This window comes from Monodelphis domestica, chromosome 2, assembly GCF_027887165.1.
Source record: "Monodelphis domestica isolate mMonDom1 chromosome 2, mMonDom1.pri, whole genome shotgun sequence".
Lineage (NCBI taxonomy): Eukaryota > Metazoa > Chordata > Mammalia > Didelphimorphia > Didelphidae > Monodelphis > Monodelphis domestica.
The window spans coordinates 210,917,211-210,932,867 of NC_077228.1; the positions used below are offsets into that span (position 1 = coordinate 210,917,211).

Below are 15,657 nucleotides of genomic sequence, written 5' to 3' on the forward strand. Positions count from 1 at the left end.
TTGGCAGAGATACTAGAGCGGTTTCCCATTTCCTTCTCCAGTTCATTTTACAGATGAGGAAACTGAGGCAACCAGGGTGAAATCCATTTGCCCAGAGTCTCCCTATAAGTACGTTTTGAACTCAGGAAGAGGAGCCTTCCTGATTCCAAACCCAGTGCTCTATGCACAGGGCCACCTGGCTGCCCTAATCCATTTTGATTGTCATTAACACGAGGGGACGGCCACTGAGCCAGGTTTCCATTCCTCCCACAGCCTTCACTGGGGATGACCCCAGGATGGACCAGGAACCCCCCACCCCCGGAGGACTGGAGGGTTTCTTGCCCTGGAGTCTGGCCCTCCCTCTACTGAGACACCCAGCTGCCCCCTGTAATGGCGTAATCTTATAAGACCAAAATCCCAAACCATATATTCATATAAACAAGTGATAAATCATATGTTTTCATCTGCATTACTATTCCAACAGTTCTTTGTCTGGAGGTGGAGAGCATCTTTCTTATAAGTCCTCAGAATTGTCCTGGATCCTTGTATTGCTGTTAGTACTTAGCCTTGATTTTAAGATAGATAGTATGGGTTTATAAGAGGGGGGAAAGATTCTGTAATAGCAGGGATTGTGGAGAGGGGACCGAGCTGCCTAGACATGGGGCTGAAATTTAGGCATCAAAGATCTCAGTGGGCAATGCCCCTAAAGCTTTCAGCAATTGTGCTCCTATGATAAAAACTAGGCTCTCGATCAGACTAAGGGACAGCTAGATGGTACAGTGGACACGGTACCAGACTAGGAGTCGAAGACTCCTCTTCCTGAATTCAAATCTGGCCTCAGATACTTGGTAGCTGTATGACCCTGGGCAAGTCACTTAACCCTGTCTGCCTCAGTTTCCTCATCTGTAAAATTGAGTTGAAGACGGACATGGCAAACCACTCCAGAATCTTTTTCTTTTTTTAACCCTTACTTTCTGTCTTAGAATCAATATTATGTATTGGTTCTAAGGCAGAAGAGCAGGAAAGGCCAGGCAATGGGGGTTAAGTGACTTGTCCAGGGTCTCACAGCTACCTAGTGTCTGAGGCCAAATTTGAACTCAGGACCTGCCATCTCTAGGCCTGGCTCTCGATCCACTGAGCTACCCAGCTCCAGTATCTTTGCTAAGAAAACCTGAAATGGGGTCACAAAGAGTCTAACGGGTCTGAAGCAACTGAACAGGAAGACCTGATTAAAATGGAATTGGTAAATATTTCACAAAATAAATTAAAACAACATAAATAATATTAATTCATGCTTGTTCTAGTCAACTTGCAGCCTACCTTTTTATTTTAGTTTGATATCACTGTTCTAGATGTTGATGGTGACTGTGGTCTAGGCAGATTTGGGAGTGTGAGGACCCACTGGAGGAAAAGGTGGCTACGCTTGGGTGGCCTGCCCTCTGAGGCACTGTCAGGAGAGGAGTTGTTCTACATTTCATTGCCTTCTACTCATCCAGATTCATTTGGGCTATAATACTCTGCTAAGTCAAGTACAGTCGACAAGCATTTATTAAATGCCTGTTGTGTCAGGCACTATGCTAAGTGCTGGAGATTTAAAAAAGGGGGGAAAATAGGCATTCCCCAGGCCAGCTAGGTGGCATCATGTATAGAAGCTAGGTAAGAAGATGGGTTCAAATGTGGCCTCAGATACTTCCTACTTCTGTGATCCTGAGCAAGGCACTTAATCCTAATTGCTTAGCCCTTACAGCTCTTCTGCCTTGGATTCTAAGAAAGAAGGTATGGATTTAAAAAACAAAACAAAACAAACACAGTTCACTCTCTGTCTCTGTCTCTCTCCCCCTCTTCCTCTTTCTCTCTCTCCCTCCTCTTTTTCTCTCCTTCCCTCTCTTTCTTTCTCTCTCTTTCTCTCTTTCACTCTGCCTCTCTCCCTCTCTTCCTCTCTCTCTTTCTCTCCCTTTCTCTCCCTCCCTCTCTCTCTGTCTCTCTGCCCCCTTCTTTCTCTCTCAGTCTCTCTCCCCCTCTTCTTCTCCCTTTCTCTCCCTCCCTCTGTCTCTCTCCCTCTCTTCTCTCTCTCTTTCTCTGTCTCTGCCCCCTTCTTTCTCTCTCTGTTTCCCTCTCTTCTTCTTCTCTCTCTCTCTCTCCCTCCCCCTCTCTCTTTCTCTCTCTGTCTCTGCCCCCTTCTTTCTCTCTCTGTCTCCCTCTCTTCTCTCTCTCTCTCCCTCCCCCCTCTCTCTTTCTCTCTCTCTCTCTGCCCCCTTCTTTCTGTCTCCCTCTCTTCTCTCTCTCTCTCTCTCTCCCCCTTTCTCTGTCTGTCTCTGCCCCCTTCTTTCTCTCTGTCTCTCTCCCTCTCTTCTTCTCTCTCTCTTTCTCTCCCTTTCTCTTCCTCCCTCTCTCTCTCATTCTCTCCCTCCCTCTCTATCTCTTTTTCTCCCCCTCTTTCTCTCTTTTATTCTCTCTCCCTCTTTCCCTTTTCTCCCCTTCCCCCCCCCCCCCCTCCACCAATGATCTCATGATCTAATAGGGAAAAGCCAAACTGATTCATTTCCAGCTCAAAAGTGGAGTAAAGGGCAAGGTGGGACTGAGCTACCTGGGAACAGGGTTCCTAGGCTCCTGGTCCATGGCTGAGGATGAGGGGGCAATGGGAAATGGTCCTCGATACGTTTCCCCTCCCCCTTCACACCATTTACTGGGACTCTTTGGGAGATTGACATCTAACCTAGTTTCCTCTACCTTCTCGGCTGCTGTTGCAGAATGTGGTTTGCCAAGCATTCTATGAGGGCTGCTTGAGTTGGGTTCAGGAGAGTCCCAGATCTTTGTGTGGGCCCAGGTCTGGTGGGACACGGAGCAGAGGGATCCGAGTCAGGCTAGAAGAATGAGGTGGGTCAGGGTCTGAGCCAGTCACACAGATTCTTGTCTTTCTGACCCTCTTTTGGGGACAGGCAGAGGTGGGGGAGCCTCCGAGAATGGGGATCTCTGAAGCCAATCGGGGACCCCCTTGTGTCCCTCGTGGTTTGGGGAGGAGAGGGGATGGGTCTAGACAGGGCCTGCTCCAGTCTTCTCTGAGGGTTTGTCCCAGGGGGAGTTAGGAGTGGTGTGTGATGTGTTTATTTTGCAACCCTGCAGACTGCCGGGTCTCTTGGGTTTTCTTGGAAGGCTGATGTGGGTCTGAGGGAGGCAGCAGCCTTGGTTTTTTAGCTTCCTTGATGCATTTTTTTCTTTCCCCCACTTGTAACCTCTCCACACTGATTGGGTTCAGTCCCTCAGTGGAAATCCTTGTTCCCCATTCTCCTGTCTCCCTTCTCGCCTAATCCCTGAGGTTTAGAATTCTTCTTTCCCCCAAATTGTTACTTTTTCCTACCAGTTAACAAGCTAATTCGTTAAGCCCCATGTGCCAGACTCTGTGCTCAGCGCTAGGGTGAGACAAGACAGATTCCCTCCTGCCTTTTTCCTCCATGTCTGCTGCCTCCCCCACCTCCACTTGGGCTTGAAAGAAGGTTTATTTGTGGAGTGACTCGATATCATGGGTGCTGGGTTGGGTGGGAGGTCATATGACCGAAGCTGCTTTTTTCTGTGGGGGTGGGGGAAACCTGAGGGGAGGTCCTGGGATCCACTCCATGAGGTCAGCATAACTGAGTTTTGCTGCTGAATACACAGTGGGTGTGTGCCGCTGTGGCTCCTGCTTCCTCTTTGCAGCTTTCTAAAAACGTCCTGGGTTCCCAGAAAGGCCGCTGGGAGTTAGAGGGAGTCAGGTTTCGGTTTCCGTGGTGGGGAAGCAGCTGGGGAGTCAGGTTTACCTTTGGGACAGAACCTGTTTGGGGCCTTCTGTCTCATCCTGTGATTCAGCCAGGTTAGGTTCCTTGGCCATCCCCAGAGCTCTTGTTAGAGCTCCTGAATGGGGCAGGCCATTCTTCCAGAGGAGGCTCGATGACTCATCCTTATCCCCCCACCCCCCAGCTCCGAAGCTGGCCTGGAAGTGGAAGTAGTTTCACTTTCTGGTTTCAGGTGACCGGATTTTGGAGGTTACCCCACCCTCAGCCATCCCTGCCGGGAACGTCCTCCTGGGTCCCTGATCTTATCACTCAGTGGATGGGGAGGAGACCCCTTGTTCAGGTCTCCTTCCATGGCTTGTCAGTTATCCCTTCACTTCCTCCCCACCCAGGTATCCTGGCTTCTGTTAGCCTCCATGCAGTGCTTGTTCTGCTGTCAGCCAAACATATCCCAGGCAGAGTGGGCCATGGAGCTACCATTGTCAGGGGCAGTGAAAACTGGGATGAAAAGGAGACTTTCCCCATTCTACTGATCTCTGTTTTGTCTTTGTTATTTACTTTTTCCCCTATTAGCATAATGCTTTGTTGCTGTTCTGTCTGAATATTGACTCTATTAATTAACTTTTCCTTTTTATTTATTTTTTTGTTTGTTTTTTTCTTGCCTTCCATTTTAGAGTCAATACAGTATATTGGTTCCAAAGGCAGAAGAGCAATAGAGGCTAGGCAAATGGGGTGGGGGTGGGCTTTAAAGGACTTACCCAGGGTCACATAGATAGGAAGTATCTGAGGCCAGATTTGAGGTGATCTCTAGACCTCCAATCCTCTAGACCTCCAATCCATTGAGCCACCTAACTACTCCACTTCCTCTTTTGTATTAATATTGGCAGCCAATGATAGGCATCTGCTTCTAAGTACTGCTGTGGCCATATCCCATAGATTTTAGTTATCGGATATCAGGATCATATTATCTGTATAATCAACAATTTCTAAAAATTTCTTTTACCTAACGAATCATCTTTTGGAAATTTGTATCTGAGAGAGAATTTGGAGGGATTTTCTTCCTTGTGATAGATGGGAAAATCTCTCTCTCTCTCTCTCTCTCTCTCTCTCTCTCTCTCTCTCTCTCTATCTATCTATCTATCTATATTATATATAGGAGGCCCATAGTGAAAGCTGAACTAGAGATCTGAACAGGGAAAGTGGTACTTGACTCAGCAGAAGCTGAGCCTGCCTCATTATTCCTGGTGGCCTGGAGATGTAGAGATTGGCTAGGTTGCAAATGGCCACCTGTCCCCACCCTTTTCTGGAAAACCTGCTTCCCTAAGTGCGTTGTTCTTGTACCTACCTGCTTCTTCCCTGCCCATTTCCCCACAGGGATCACAGCCAAAGGAAAGTGTGGCTGTCATGTTTGGGTTTTGAAGCAGGGCCAATGTGGATTGTTAAGATTTGGAGTCTTTGTGGGAAATAAGGAAGTGTTCAAGAAAAAAAGGATGGAAAAAGACAAAATGGAGCTTTACATCCTCTCTGTTGCTCTTGTTTCTCCATCTGGACCTTCAGGTTTTCACAGAGTGAACCTTATGATGAGAAGGAGAAAGAGGACTGTCCCCTATAATCCCTATTCTCATTCTCTGGTTCCCCAGGAGTGTGACCATCACAAAGTCACTTCTCTGGGCCTGTGTCCTTCCCTGTAAGATGAAAATAGATAACTGAATATTCCCTTCAAATCTGGTCACCCTTTCTTTTCCATGGCTCCATTCCCAAACTCTTTCCTAAGTGAGATTTCAGCGTTGTTGAGATAAAGTCAGCAAGCTCAGGAGCATAGGAGAAAGGAAGGGAAGGAGGTAGAAAGGTGGAAAGTGGTAGGGAAAAGGGAGGAGGAAGGAAGAAAAAGAAAGATGGGAAGAGAGAGAGGAAGGAAGGAAGGAAGGAAAGGAGGAAGGGAGGGAGGGAAAAGAAGCCGCTTTCTATATTGGATGGGGATGGCAAAGTAGAAAAGCAGGTTCTTTCCTCCCTGGTCTCCTGTTCTGACTATATTGGGTGTACTCTCTTCCCTGGTCCCCCATTCTGGCCGCAGGGTGCATGGTTAGTCATGTGAAGAGCCTATTGTGGCCCTACTAGACTGGTGGAACTCTGGTCCCAGGATGTTGCAATTTCCTCTCCAATGAGCAATAGCTTCTAGGGTGAAAGAGAGAAATTCAGGGCAGGGACTTTTACCCCAAGCACCTGGTACTTTCTTCTACTTTGTATCAGCTATCTGGTCTTCTCCAAACTTTGTGCTGAGGGGGGAGTGAGGTAACCTTTGCAGGGAGTGTCAGATGAAACTCTTGTTGGCTGAATCACTTTGTGAGTCTTGCTATCCAGAGAGGATCCAAAAGGAGCTTTCCTTTACCTAGAATATAGCCCCACTTCTTCCCTTTTTGTGGAATTTATATATGGCCGCCTGGGTGATTCCACAATGCCCATACAACTCATGACAGGAAGAAAGAGGGGAATATTTTACTTTAATAGTTTTCCCAGAGTCTGCATCGAGGAGCCTCCTTAAGAGAGCTATGGTCAACCTTCCTCATTTTTATGGTCATTTAGTCATTTTCAGGATGTCTGATTCTTTATGACCCCCTTTGGGGTTTTCTTGGCAAAGATACTGAAGTGGTTTGCATTTCCTTCTCCAACTCATTTTACAGATGAGGAAACTGAGGTGATCAGATTTTGGCGACTTACCCAAGATCACACAGCTAGTAAAGTAAACTGGATTTGAATTCAGGAAAATACGTTTTCCTGACTTCAGATTGTCATTCTAGCCACTGTTTGCCTCTGTTTCCTCATATGAAAAATAAGCTGGAAGAGGAAATAGCATACGACTTCAGTGTCTTTGTGAAGAAAAAACTCAAATGGGTGGTCAAGAAGAGGACCCAAATGAAAAATGACTGGCCAACAAAACAGAGGTATGGGAGGTTGTAAAGTTAAGTGATGGATGCTGTGAGATTTGCTGGCACTTAACAACCTTGAGCAAGCATTTTAATTGTTTTATGCCTCAATTTCCTTACTGTAAAATAAAAAGGCTTGACAGAATGGTTTCTAAATTCCCTTCCATCTCTAAAATCCCTTAATACTAGGGTTTTTTTTTTTTGTTTTAGACCTTACCTTCCATCTTAGAATCAATATTGGTTCCAAGGCAGAAGAGTGGTAAGGGATAGGAGGAGGTTAAATGACTTGCCCAAGATCACACAGCTAGGAAGTGTCTGATGCCAAATTTGAACCCTGGACCTCCCATCTCCAGGCCTGGCTCTCAATCCACTGAGCCACCCAGCTGCCCCCAATTCTAGGTGTCAAGTTCACACAGTTAGGAAGTAGTAGGGCTGGGATTCGAACAAGGGTTCCCTGGCACCAAATCTAGGCTTCTTTCTCTTGTGTCCCAGTGGAATCCACTTCATTACCATCCAGCAACAACAACAAAAAAAAAAAAACCACTGAGTGTGCAGATGATTACACAATTACAGAAAGGTTCCCATCCTCTCTCCTAGCTGCCTAGTGAGTTTAACAGAACCCAAGGGGAATAGGTGGGGGCTTCCCAGAATGCCTCACTGCCCTGATCTGCCTGACCTCACTGGACTGGGGGCAGTGAATGCCCACACAATGGTGGCTTCTGTGCCCTGCCCGCCTGCTGCCCCTCTTCTGCAGCTCATCCCCTGAAAGAACTCTGCCAAGCCAAGAAATTTTCCACACATAGAGGGCCTAGTTAGTGATACTGGCTTAGAGCTACCCCCAGGGAACATTAGAGGGGAGGAGGGAAGAAGGAAGGGGGCCAAGTAGTGTTGGGGGCATGGGGGCATGGTCCCAACGGCCTTCCCACTCAGCTCCCAGGAGCCAATGGGCGCATGAACCCGTTCAGCTTGGAAAGAGACAGAGAGAGTGTTTGAGTTCACTGCCCTCACACTACTGTTGTCTCATCTGAGTCAGAGAAAGGAAATGCTCCAGTCGGTCATTTGGTCCTGAATGAAACAGGTAGGACCTTGAGCTGGGGGGGGGGGGGGGGGGGGCGTGATTTACAGCCCACTGGGTGCCAGGTACCGAGCAGACAAATGCAAACGGGCTAGGCAGGGTGGCACGTCCTTGTAATTCCTCCGGTGAGGGAAGCTGAGGCTCCCATAATTCTCTTGACAGTTCTGAGACAACGAAGGCTGTGCTGATTGGGGTGTCTGCACATAGTCATCCGGCCTCAAGAGTCTTGAGCCCCAGGAGTGGAAGGTTGCCTTAGAAAGGGTGCACCTGCCCAGGTTGGAAATAGAGGAAGTCAAAGCACCCATCTGGCTGGCTAAGAGCAGCCGCTACATTTCTAGCCTGAATGAGATGGGGAGTTGTTTAGTCTTTTCAGTCATGCCTGCCTCTTTGTGATCCCTTTTGGGGTTTTCTTGGCAAAGATGCTAGAGTGGTTTACTGTTTCCTTCTCCAGTTCATTTTACAGATGAGGAACTACTGAGGCAGAAAGTGACTTGTCCAGGGTCTAAGGCTAAATTTAAATTCATGAAGTTGATTCTTCCTGACTTAAGACTTTGGTGCTCTATCCACTGAGCCATCTAGCTGTCCCTAGATGGGGCAGCCTTAAAACAAAATACTCAATAGGCTCTGCCCTCAAGAAGTTTATATTTTCCTAGAGCAATTCTGCATATTCACAGATTAAAATACAGGCTATATACTCAATAAATATACAGTAATTGGGGGAATCAGGAAGGAAGATTCTTTTTTAAACCCGTAGCTTCCCTCTTAGTATCTGTCCTAAGACAGAAGAGTGGCAAGGTAGCTCTTGACCAGTGGCAACTGGGGTTAAGTGACTTACCCAGGGTCAAACCTAGTGTCTGAAGCCAGATTTGAACCCAGGTCCTCCCAACTCCAGGCCTGGGTCTCTATCCTTTAGTGCTACCTAGCTGCCCCTCTTGAAATGATCCCTGAAGAGAACTGAGGGTTCCAAGAGATAGAGGTGAGATGGGTATTCCAGGAACAGAAGTGGGATATGGATTATCATGGGAGGGGAAAAAGCCAATAGGCCAGTGAGTCTACAGAGTAAATTGGGTAAGGGTAATAATCCATCTGGAAAGGTAGGCTTTAGGCAGATGGTGAAAGGCAGAGACCCAACAGAGAAGTTTGTATTTTAACCTAAAGGAACTGAAAAATCCCTCCAATTTTTTGTCAGCGGTTCCTATTGAGTCTCTTTGGTACATACCCCCTTCTGCCCCAAAGGAATGATTCTTAGAGTTGAAAAGGGGACCTTGGAGACTGTGTAGTATTCCTACCCATTGCTGAATCCTTCGGATAACATCTCAGATGGCTGGTTCTCTAGCCTCAGCTCAAAGACCTCTAGTGACAGGGGGCTCACGACTTCATGAGGATTTTACCTTTGGAGCTGGAAGGGACCTCAGGGGTCATTAGAATTTTTATTTCACAAACAAGGAGACTGAGGTTCAGAGAGCTGGAGTTGAGAAGATTATATAGGTTGTAAGTGGAAGAACCAGGTTTTTTTAAATCGGGCCTTTTGACTCCACATAACACAATTTTTGGCCACCTTTCATGGAAACACCAGCTTTCTTCAAGAATCAATTCAAGAGAGGCAGCCAGGTAGCATTGTGCATGCAAAGAGAGCCAACCCTGGGAGATTGGAGTTCCTGGGTTCAAATCTGACCTCAGACACTTGCTAGGTAAGTCACTTAACCCAAGCTCTTGCAGGTCTCCCACCTTACTTCTATCCCTTGAGATCCCCAGCTCTCTTCCAAACAACCCTGATATGTGTTTTTAACTCATAGTCAGACTGGCCACCCTCCTCTCCTCCAGCTTTCCTCAGACCTGGGCTGCTGCACCCTGGAAGATGCTGTCAATCTCAACCCCTCCTTAAACTGAGGGGTTCATGACTAGATTCTGAAAAACAGTAACAGGATTTGAGTAAAAGAATTAAGCTTTTTCCAGTTTGGAAGGAACATTATAAATCATTCACTCCATTCACTGACATGTAATAGATGAGGAAACTGACTCAGAGAGGGGACTCTAGGGCCCCTGGCTCCTCATTCAGTCCTTTCTTTACTAGTTTTTCTTGAACCCTTGATAGCAAGCATCAGAAGGAAGCCAGATTTTAGTCTGGCATTGGACGATAGTTCCTGGCCAGAATTAGGGTTTTGGCTTTTGTTTTCTTTTGGTTTGGGTGTTTAATATTTATTTTGTTAAATATTTCTCAATCCTATTGCAAAACATTTTTTTCATTCATTTTTTTTTTTAAATTGGAGTTCCAGATTCTCTCTTTCCCTCTCGTCTTCTCTTCCTTCCTCTGCCCCTTGAGAAGACAAGCAATAGTATCGATTATACACAGCAATTTTTTCTGGAGCTGCTGGCTCATGTTTTCCTGGGTTTGCTTCTTAGAGCAGTCTGATCGAAGGGCATAAATTTAGTGTTTGTGGTTTGGGGTCTTTTTGAGTGTATGAGTTCAGAAATAGTGAAGTGAATAAAGGAGCAAGATACTGGAGCAATGAGAGGTGGCAAAATTTGTATGACTTCTTGTATTGGTTTGGTCCGAGAGGAACCTTCCTTTCTGTTCCTAGCCAAGAAAGTGATTTGTGGTGAGAAATGAAAGGGGGGCTTCTTTCCCTGAAATCCATAGAAGCTATGAAGGAGACAGTGCTGGTTCACCCCACCCTTCCTTTTTTTTTAAGCCCTAGCTTTTCAATACAATAATCCCGGACATTCCTGAAGGACACATAAGAAAGAATGCTATCCACATTGAGAGAAAGAACTATGGGAGTAGAAATATAAAAGAAAAACTTATCACTTATCACTTGTTTATATGGATATAAGATTTGGGGTTTTAATTCTATAGTAAAAATGAATAATAGGGAAATAATGGTAAAAATTAATAATATAGAAATAGGAAAAAATAAACCCTTAGCTTTTTGTCTTTGAATTGATATTAAGTATCTATACCAAAGGCATGATATGGTATGATACCATATCATATCACCAAAGGTATGATAAGGGCTAGGCAATTGGGGTTAAGTGAATCACATGGTTAGGAAGTGTCTGCAGCTAATTTGAAACCAGAACCTCTCATCTTTAGGCCTGATTGCCAATCCACTGAACTACTATGGTGGCCTTGGTTCACACTCTTCTGACAAGTTCCAAGCCATCTGGGGCTGATATAGAACCAGGGCCTAGGGAGTGAGTTGAATGACAGTTCAGAGCAGATGAAGGGAATCCAGCAATCAACAACTATTTATTTTTAGTTAAATGTTTACTATCTGCCTGGCATTGTGCTTTAGTTGGTTATTTTAATTTTTATTTTTTCAGTTAAGAAGCATTTATTTTTCTTTTCTTCCTACCATTTGGGAAAAGAGAAAAAGAAAAACAAAATCCTTGTAATAAATAAGCAGAGTCAAGCAAAACAAATCTTCACTTGGGCTACATCCAAAGATCTGTCTTTATTTTTCATGCTGCCTCTCAGTCAGATGAGTAACATGGATCATTGAAGTGCTTATTAGGTACCTGGCACCGAGCTGAGTACTTGGAAGACAAAGGCAAGAACAGTTCCTGACTGCAGGGAGCTTATAATCTTTTTTTTTTAACTTCCTTAGGATGTTAAACTAAGTGTAATATATGTATTGAAATTATTTATACATAATAAATTATATATACAAATATATATGTATTTATATATGTTATACTTAACTTACTCTTAGTATGGTTATGTTATGGTGGGTGGGCAGGGGCCTCAGGCTACTATCTAAGCAGGAGCTACCCAGCCCAGGGCAGAAACAGAGCAGGTCAAAGCTTTTTAGTCTGTTACCCATGAGGCCATGTCTGTGATGATCTCTGTATTTCTAGCCTGAGCCCAGGAAGAAGACCCAGGCTCCAAAAAGCCTACTCAAACCAAGGTTTAGCAAAGGATTTTGCTGTGCCTTCCTTGGTACCACCATCCAGTGATAGGTACTACGATTATACTGATTTTATTTTATTTATTTTATTTTTAAACCCCTATCTTTTGTCTTAGAATCTATACAAAGTATGGTTCCAAGGCAGAAGAGCAGTAAAGGCCGAACAGTTGAGTTTAAGTGACTTGCCCAGGATCAGACAACTAAGAAATGACCCCAGCACCTCCCATCTCCAGGTCCTCTGCTTTATCCTTTGTGCCACCTACCTGCCCCCAGGAGCTTATATTCTGATTAGGAAATATTCTGTGGAGGGAGAAGAAAGATTCTGTGTGCTTGGCTCCTTGTTCTGTTACTCCCTCTCTGGGATGGTCCCCAACACTCCTCACACTTCTCAGGGTGACAGCCATGGATGGATTCCCTCCCCAATTCCCCCAACTGCCTTGGAAGAAAAAACCAACATACTGATTATGGATGCTCTAGCTGTCTCTTCACTGTGCAGCATAGTAGTTTTGACTTAGAGCAAAAAGAAGAGACTTTCTCAAGGTCTGAGCAAGCTCCTCTGTTGACCCTGCTAGGCTCCAACTCAGCAAACATTTATTACACACATTCAGGGTGCAGAATATTGAACAAGCTAGAAACTGGAGGAGGTGTGAAGGTTAACTAGGACTTGGGCTAATCCCTTTACTGACTAGTTAACCCCTGTGACTTTGTGGCTGTGCCCTCATTCTGACTTTCCTCCTCCCTTCTTCCCCCCTCCCTCTCCCTGTCGATCTCCCCTATCCTTTCTCTTTCCTTCTCTCTCTCTCTCTCTCTCTCTCTCTCTCTCTCTCTCTCTCTCTCCTTTATCCTTTCCCCACCCCTCTCTCTCCTCCCTTCTCTCTCACATCGCTTCTTCCTATCACTCTCCCTCATTCTCCTTCTCCCTCTTTCTCTCCCCTTCTCCCTTTCCCTCCCTCTCTCTCTTCTCCCTTCTCTCTCACCATTCTCCTTCTCATCCCTTTTCTTTCCCTCTTCTCCCTCTCTCTCCTCTATTCCTCCTCTCTCCCCCTTCATCTCCCTTTCTTTCCCCCTTTCCCCTCTCTCTTCCCTTCTCTCTCCCACTCTCTCCCCTTCTCCCTCTCCCTTTCTCTTTCTTCCTTTCTCTCTCCCTCTTTCCCCCAGTCTCTGTCCTCCTTCTTTTCTTCTCTCTCCCCCTTTCCCCTTCTCCCTCTCCTTTTCTCTCTCCTCCATTCTCTCCCTCTTTCCTCCATTCTCCTTCCTCCCTTTTCTCCTCTCTCTCCCCCTTCATCTCTCTTTCTTTCCCCCCTTTTCTGTCTTTCTTCCCTCCTCTCTCCCTTCTCCCTTTCTTTATCCACTTCTCCCTCCCCCCTTTTTCCTCTCTCCCCCCTTCTTCATCTCCCTTTCCCCCTTTTCCCTCTCTCCCCTTTTCCCTCTCCCTTTATCTCTCAGGAGCTCTTTGTAACTGAATCCCATGGAAACTATCCTAGGCTGACCTGGGCCTGGCCTCTGTATCTCCTCCAGGATTCTCATCTCTGGGCCTCCCGTGCTGAGTGAGAAAGAGGGCCACGGAATGTTGCAACACCTCCTCTGCCCAGTCTGAGAACACCTGCTTCACAAGAAGCTGCTTGTGGGCCAGGCCCCCATTTTGATGGTGAGACAAAGAGAGCAAGATGATTTTTATCCTTCCCCCAACAGTATACCCACCTCCTTTTCTATTCTGTACCACTTGTATCTTGTCCTCTAATGAGGACACTCCTTGCCATTACTACCAATCCCAGTGTGTACACTTGGGGACCAGAGGTGCACACTTGGGGGGCCAGACATGGTACACATTTTTGGTTGTTTTCTTAAAAAGCCATTATTTTCTGTCTTAGTAACAACTCTAAGACAGATGGGCAAGAGCCCAACAAATGGGGTAATATGACTTGCCCAGGGTCACATAGCTAGAAAATGTTTGAGGTCAGATTTGAAGCCAGGACCTCCTGCCTCCAGGTCTGTGCCCCTTCTCTGCCTCTTGGCACGCTCTTTAGTAGATAAATGGCTCTGCCAAGACTACAGTTTGCATTTATATGAGAGCAGAGACCAAACCTGGCCAAGCCTAGCCCAGCTCCGCTCCCTCTTCCTATTCCGAAGCTGCCCCAGCTCAAGGCTTTGGGGTAGAAAGGGGGAAGGTTTTTGAGCCAGGTTTTTTCATCACCAGGCCCTTACTCCACCCTTGGTCTAGTGAGCTGGTTTCCTCTCTCTCAGGATATTGCAAAGAGGAACTAAGGAGGGAAAGATATCAGGGCATGGCAAAAAAGGGCGAAGAAGGGGAAATTGGCAATGATGTAATGAGAGAGTACTGGGGTAACAGAGTTAAAAAGCTGGGGCTGTAGAGCAGTTTGGGTCCAATGTGAAATGGGAACTGGGAGGCCACAAGAATGAGAAACAAATGAGTTGAGTTTCTCGTGAACCCCAGTGGAGTGAGAAGCAAGCCACCACCTCTTGGCGCAGACCAAGAAAGCCTCTTTGGATGGACGTGTTCTCCCAACTCACAGAAGCTTTTTATGTTGTGGCTCCGTCAATAGGGTCGTCAGGGATTCCTTTCCCCTTTTGTCCCCCATCCCCTTCAGTGACCCTCCTCCCACTCGATGCAGCCCGCCTCCCCCACTCCCACCTCCCAGCATACAAACAGAGAGGGAAGTAGAAATGGACCTTTTCTTCTGCAGAGACTCTGAAATCTGCCCCCACGGCTTGTGCCTTTGCCAAGGCTTCGGCCAAAGGATGGGGGGTCACACAGTGGGTCCCCTTTTCCTACTCCATATTCGGTTTTTGCGCAGAGTAGAGTGACCAGGAGCCAAGTCAGTAGGAGAGTGGGGTGGGGAAAAGTCTTTCTCAGTCCAAGACCATCAATCAATAAGCATTTATGAAGCATTTTCTGTGGGATAAGCGCTATGCTAAGCCCTGGGGATACTGAAAAAGAAGCAAAAACAAATATTTATTACCAGCTTCCTAGGGACCAGGTAGTTTTCCTCTTCCCCTTGAAGAAAGAATTGCCCACTCAGTCTTTGTCGAAGGTCACACAAAGACAGACATATCTACCTTCTTCATTCCATATACTTTATTTTTCCAAATCCTTACCTTCTGCTTAGAATGGATACTAAGCAGAAGAGCCATAAGGGCTAGGCAATGGGGGTTAAGCGACTTGTCTACAGTGACATAGTTAGGAAGTGTCTGAGGCTGGATTTGAATCTAGGACCTCCCTGGTCTGGCTTTCTATCCACTGTACTGCCATATTCTTTATTTATTTAAAAAAAATTTTTTTAAACCCTTACCTTCCATCTTAGAATCAACTATGTATTTTTTTATACTATTTTATACTATATTATTTTTTATAACCCTTCCATCTTAGAATCAATACTATGTAATGGTTCCAAGGCCGAAGAGTGGTAAGGGTAGTCCTTCCTTGGGGAAGGGAAGGGAACAAACACTAATTAAATACTTACTACATGCCATGTCCTTTATAAACATTATCTCATTTGATCCTCAACAATCCTGGGAAGTAGGTGCCATTTTTATTCTCATTTGACAGTTAAGGAAACTGAGGAAGATGGAGGTTAAGTGACTTGTCCAGGGGTCACCGATGGTAATTGTCTGAAGAGAAGATGGGGAAGGGAAGAGAATAAGCATTAGCACTTACCTGCCATGTGACAGGCGCTGTATTAAGGGCTTGATAAATTCAGTGAGACCTCATTTTACTTGAACTCAACACATGCAAATTCATATATTTATGATAGGCAATAAAAAAATAAAGGTAGAAAAATATGTAACATAAAAAAATTTTTAATAAGCAATTCATCCATGCCATTTCCCCAAGTGGCATAAGGTCTAGCAGCAGTTTAGTCATACTCATTCTCATTCTGGGAAGTATTAGTGTGTTATTAGATTGTTTTGCACCAAACAGCAGCTCCTTGTGTCAGTCCTTGTCCAAAGTTCTCATTTGTAACAAGTTTTGTGGCCTCATCAAA

General features: G+C 45.7%; 1 protein-coding gene across 6 annotated transcripts in view; it reads left to right on the forward strand.

The window, feature by feature from the left end:
- Nucleotides 1-15,657, forward strand: part of RHBDF2 (rhomboid 5 homolog 2) — a 62,898-nt gene that overhangs the window by 18,840 nt on the left and 28,401 nt on the right. For 2 of the 6 annotated variants that reach the window (XM_056817095.1, XM_056817096.1), the window contains exon 2: nt 13,172-13,301. The exons of the other annotated variants lie outside the window; for them this stretch is intronic. The gene's annotated coding sequence lies outside the window, so the exon portion shown is untranslated. The remainder of the gene's footprint in view (nt 1-13,171; nt 13,302-15,657) is intronic. 6 annotated transcript variants of the gene reach the window in all.